A 6,365-nucleotide genomic window follows, 5' to 3' on the forward strand; every position below is an offset into this window, starting at 1 on the left:
GATGGGACGGACTAGAACATGTGGCATATGCCTCGACTTGAGCTGTTTGTGGTGGTCCATTATTCAATACCAGAGCATCAACTTTCTTTGTCAGGTTATCAAGCTTGGCACTTAGCTCTGGTATGACTCCTATCTCATATATACCACCTCTCTTTTGTTGTTGGGGACTTCTATCACCTCTATTTGAATAATCCCATTGCTGGGAATTTTCGCACAAAGTTTCAAAGAAGTTCCACGCTTCGACATCACTTTTGGTCATGAATGACCCTCCACTGGTGGCATCAACCATGCGACGGTTCTGTGGTGTCAGACCGTCATAGAAGTATTGAACTTGTTGCCACTTCTCAAAACCATGGTGAGGATATTTAAGAAGCAAGTCCTTCCATCTTTCCCAACATTCATGAAAGTGCTCGCCCTCTTTTTGTGTGAAGTTAGTGATTTCTCTACGGAGGGCATTGGTTTTGTGAACGGGGAAGAACTTGTTTAAGAACTTCTTAGACAATTGGTCCCATGTAGTGATAGATCCAACTTCTAGAGAATTCAACCATGCTTTCGCCTTATCCTTCAAAGAAAAAGGAAACAGGCGTAGGCGGATCGAATCGTCTGAGAAGTTTTGGAACTTAAAGGTGGAGCAAATGTTTAAGAATTCCTTCACATGATGATATGGGTCCTCTTTGTCCAATCCATAAAAGGATGGCAACAATTGTATGACTCCAGGTTTAAGTTCAAAGTGTGCTGCCGTAGTGGTTGGCAACATTATGCATGAAGGCGCATTAAATTGGACAGGAGCTGAATAATCTTTGAGAGCTTTAACTTCAGTCTCATTCGCCATTTCAACAGAATTATTTCTCAATCTTTCACGAATTGTTCTTTCAATCTCAGGATCAAACGGTGCTAGTTCTAAATCCAGAGATCTACGTCCTAGCATAAACTGTGAGATTCTAAAACAAGTTAAAATTATGTAAATGAGAATGGGAAGAAAGAACCCAAAAAAGGAGATGATTGATGTCTGAAGAAGAGCTCCTCCTTTTGAAGACAATGTTATTTAGCAGCTTCCTTCCTTAATTCCTATAAACAAAAAGAAAACAAAAATAAATTAAATTTACTAAAATAATGCTAGAAAAAATCCTAAGCAACGGTTAATTTCTAAAAAAAAAAAAAGTTTGTAATCTTAGAAAATAAAAGCTAAGTTAGTTTCTAAAAAGGGAAAATTTCTAAAAAAAAAAAAAAAAAATAAAATAAAATAAAATAATTAGGAAATTAGAAAATAAGAGAGAAACTTCCTATAAAAAAAAAATAATAAATAAATAAATAAATAAATAAAACCTAAAGACCCCTTAAAAAAAAATAATAAAACCTAAACTAGAAAAGAGAAAGTTACTTGAAAGAAGAATCAAAATCTAGAATTAGAAAATAGGAAATTTCTAAAAATAAATAAAATAGCCTGGAAATAGAAACTTTCTAAAAAAAACCTTAATTCTAAAAATAGAAATTAGAAAAAAAATAGAAAAATTGGAAAGAGATTACCAAAGTAGTAGTTTATGTCAGGTCCCTACAAAACAGGAAATAGGTTAGTTTCTAAAAAAAAAAATTTAACCTAAAGTTAGTCAAAAAACCTACGACTATGAATTAGGATAAGAGAGAATCCTAAATCCAATTTGGAACGAAAAAAACGGCGCCAAAAACTTGATGTTTTATTTAAACCAACATGATTTAAATGATTTTTAAACTCGCAAGTATACGAATCAGATGTAGATACGGTACGTATTACGAGATCGTTCCCACGAGGACTGGTCGTCACAATTCAAATCTATGATTCTCCTTAACTAATCCAACAAATAATGGAATGAATTACTAAGCACAATTTTATGAAAAATAATTAATTAAGAACAGGAAAGAAAATTCAATCAGAGAGAGAGCACTAAGACTTTCGAATCCACCCCTAATTATCCTAACCCTTGTTTTGTCTGTTGATTCACCTTGATCTAGATTGATACCACTTAAATAGAGAAAGCACAATCTGTGTCCTTAATCGGGCATACAGACTGCTAATTCCTTTAAGCAATGCCATGAATGATATATCCCATATCCTTGGTCGGGTACATGGAATGTACATTCATTAAAGCACCCTGTTTCTTCCTCTATAGGAAACCGGTTCTTGCTCAGACACAAGCACCTATAATAAGCATCCAAACAACATCCATATATATACTTTGGTCAAGTTCATAGATGAAGAAGTATAGAATTTAAACCCATAAAGCCCACTTAAAGAAAGAAACAAATTAATTGAAATTCAAAGTAAATCAACCAACACAAGAGCTAATCAAATTAGGGGCTTCATCTCAGCCCTAGCTGAGAGATTAGTGACCCATAAAATTCATAAAAAATATTAAATAAAATTCATAAGAAAACGTCAAACCAAACAATCTCTCTTTCTCTTCTTTCTTCTCTTTCTTCTTTTTCTTCTCTCCCTTGCTCCAGATCTGGAATCCCCTGGTTCTGAATGCCTTTCCCACGTTCAAAACTCCCCTTTTATAGCTGCTGGATGGCTGGGGTCGGTAGCAGAGTCGTAGAAGGACTCGGAGTACAAACTTTCGCAGCCGTGATCGGTGGGCCCCACAGAGGTATTTTCTGGAAAATCCACCCCGTCCATTGGATTCAGGATGAAATTTCAGTCAGGAATGGGTGGTTTTGAGTGTCCATTGACACGGCCCAGAGAAGAAAATACAAAAAGATCAGTTTTGAACGTCGCCGAGTAGCCCTTTTGTGGCCTCTGTATCACGCACGTGTGCACGCATGAGAGAAGAATATCAGCATGATTTTGAAGCTCTCGAACCACTCTACGGGAAAAACAGACAGCGACCGTCCGTTACACGGACGCGAAACCCGTTGCTGTTGTGATGGTGGGGTCCACATACTTGGTATTATAGAAATCCACTCCGTTCATTGGATGGAGAGTGAAAAAACGGTTGGGAATGCTCAATTTTGAGTTATTTTTGTGGTGGCCCACAGAGTTTTGAACTCACCGTCCGTTTTACCATTGAACGGTTGAAAAACTAGTATTCATTATACTTTCCATTTCCGTCACCTTGGCGTGGATTGTGGCTGCCCCAGGAAGCGGATGGATGGTTTGGATTGTCCATTTGGACAATAGGTGGGACCCACAACCGACGACCGCAGGTCGTGTTTGCGGACGCTGGAACGGCGGGCGAGAGAGAGAGACGGGTCAGCGCTTTCGCTGACCGTCCCAGCGGTGCGGTGCGCAGCCGGCGCACGTGTGCTTTACGCACACACTCACGCATGTGGGGCCCAATGTAATGTTTGTGGGAAATCTGCACCGTCCATCCTTTCCTTCATATAATTCCAACCGCCAAAACCAAGTTTGAGGCAGTTCCAAATATCAGGTGGGCCCCAAAGTGAAGATTAATGGGCTGATCTGTCCATTGGACCACTTTCCGAGATCCTCAATGGCTGAAATTTAATATGTACGGTTAATTTACGGCCCTCATCTCATGTATGAAGTTTCGAACTGATCGGATAGCGGGAACCATGTGATCTTGCATTCTGGACCCTTTTCGGGCCCCTTTGGCTTGCTTTCCTCAGATCCCAGGCGTGTAAAATCTTCATTATTGGTTCTCTGGAGTCCATCCCGTGCTCTGGAGACTTTGGATCATGAAATCCATGCCTTTAACATCAATTTTCAATTAACGCTCCTGACTCCATCCTATAACAAAAATACAATTAAAATACTCCATTAAGCATTATCATATACGTAAAATCTGGTAATTACTGGGGTCTGATATGCAATATTTGACCCTGATCAGATGTCACAGTGGGGCCCATTAATTGCCCTATCCGTTTGAAGGGAAAAAAAAAAGTGAAAAACTACAACATGCAACGCACAAAATGCATGTTAAATCATAAACGAGAAGAAACAGCCACACTTATTGCCTTCTTCTTTGTTGGTCAAAACTCAGTGGATCCACATCCACCGCCGACATTAATCATACATCATTGTGGGCCAGTAATCCAAACCCTTTGTCAAATCGAACTCGGTAAGTCTCAACAGTAGCCATCTCCTCTACCCACTTTTCCTGTTGTGTTGCCCACCTACTTGTTAGATCTTCCTCTTTTTTAGATTGTTATCCAATCATGACTCAGGAAACTGATGGACGAGATGGATTTCTCATCAAATACCATGGTGAACACCACATAGCCTTGCAAGCAACATATGCTTACCTGACATTCAAACCAAAAGTCATATTACAATTTCCATACACATAAAGACAACTACAAATTGGGAATTTCATTCTTTCTTTCCTAGTCGGAGACGATTTTCTCCCACAACAGATCCAGACCCTCCACTAGCATAATCTCAATCATCCATCTAAAGACCTCTTGACCGTCCGTTCTAGCACATATAATAGTTGCGTAAACCAAAACCGGAAGCATTACAGCGAGGGCACGCAAATCGCATTCAAAATGAAAATTCTACTTTCATTTCATTGTTGGAGAAGGATTCTTACATGAATCCAAGAGAAAATCTCTTCGACCAATCACGGTCATTTACGCAGATGGATCACAGCCGTTCGAAGATGAGACACGTTGATTGGGGTATAACAGAAAACTCTTGCTCGCAAGAACTCCTTCGCTAACGGTTATGAAACTAAATTTTAGAATCTAATCTAGATCATTCATTCAAACTGTAGCAGATTTTCAAATCCAAAACAAGAAGGAAAGTGTTGAAAGAACATGGTTTCCTTCTGTGATTCCTGGCGTCGAGCGTGCGTCAGGCTGAAACAATTTTTGTACAAACCCACCGGACGAACTCTATCAAATCTCTAATTTCTTGAAAGAGATCGAAGAAATAAGCGATAGTGCAAAATCCGCCATTAAAGAAGCTGGTTATCCTCTCTAATAAACCCGCTACCTTTTAATCTTGTGTTAGGCCTTGATTTTGAATCCAAAATGTCCATATGGAAGGTTATTTAAACAACACTCAATCAGCAACGATCTATCATGGATCAGAATCCGATCATGAAGTGAGATCTAAATCAAAACATCACTAAAACATTCATTCCATGCGTAACTCGTTCTAACCATGTTGGTACAACACTACTTTTTATGTAAAAAACTATCCCGAAACTCAAATAACCTACAAACTCTATTAAAACTAAATTACCTAGAGATCTGATCACGCACAAAAATACAACAAAAATTAGAAAGAAAGCAAGAGAGAGAGAGAGAGAGAGAGAGAGAGAGAGAGAGAGAGAGTGTGTGTGTGTGTGTGAGCTGTTTATTCAACTCTATTCAGAGTCGAGTTGAGTCTAGTCATGTTCAGTAGTTTGTTGGACAAGAACTCACTAGAAGAAAGAATGAAAGAAAGAAAGAGAATGAAGGATTCGACTCAGTCAGGTCAGGCCTATTTAGTTCTTATTCAAGTCAGCAATAATCAGTAAGTTATTTTGTATCTTTTCTCATGTGTAATCACTTATTTTTCCATTCAAATTTCAATTTATATAATTGTAAATCAAAACCCGAATTTTACCCAATCAAAAGCCTAACTTTTGATCATAATTGAACAAAGTGTGTAATATATCGATCTAACCATACAAATTTCGTATTAGAGTTTGATTCTAAAGTAGCAACATTAGAAGGTGATCTAACTCTATATGAGAAAATGTCCCTTCAAATTTTCCACCGAAATTCATAGAATAGTTATAGCTTTATTAATTTCATTGCTCCTGGTCTAACTTGTTATATAACATTACTAGATCATATGTTTAGTATACTCTTATATATTATTATGAACCTTAACATTTTAGATTTTATTTATGAATCATTTAGAATTTTTTTTTATTTAAATTATGCTTATCCATGTTCAGTAATGCTTACACGATAGGAAATTTAAAACGATCCATGCTGAGGAACGAATTGACGATCGATGTTTATTATATATATGTTCTATATACTTTAGAATGTGTGGCATAGTTACCCACATCAAGGACCCAATTCAAGACATGATCCATGTGGAGATGTGTATGTAAAATTCATCATGGAAAAACTATGTATTATTTTTTTGAGAATATATTTATTGGACTATACTTTAAAACTTAATCGGCCTACATTGTTTATGGACTTATTACCATGATGTTTTATGTTTTCACCATCACTTTATGATATGTTTAATGCCCTAAGTGGTATGAGTGACAAGCCCTTATTTTATGTTCATTTGTAACATATTTTGGGGCCCTAAGTGGTGTGGGTGATGATTCCTTTATTATGTGTCCATGTACAAACTTGTATTCATAATGATTATTTTATTTGATTATGAAATGGTAATCCAAAGGGCCATTAAGTGTATA

The 6,365-nt window shown here is 37.3% G+C and overlaps 1 non-coding gene across 1 annotated transcript; it reads left to right on the forward strand.

The window, feature by feature from the left end:
• Positions 1 to 347: 347 nt before the first annotated feature.
• On the forward strand, positions 348 to 454 carry LOC131222369 (small nucleolar RNA R71). The gene has a single exon (XR_009160018.1). It is a non-coding gene; the product is annotated as a small nucleolar RNA R71 (small nucleolar RNA).
• The last annotated feature ends 5,911 nt before the right edge of the window (positions 455 to 6,365 follow it).

Source organism: Magnolia sinica, chromosome 1 (assembly GCF_029962835.1).
Source record: "Magnolia sinica isolate HGM2019 chromosome 1, MsV1, whole genome shotgun sequence".
Lineage (NCBI taxonomy): Eukaryota > Viridiplantae > Streptophyta > Magnoliopsida > Magnoliales > Magnoliaceae > Magnolia > Magnolia sinica.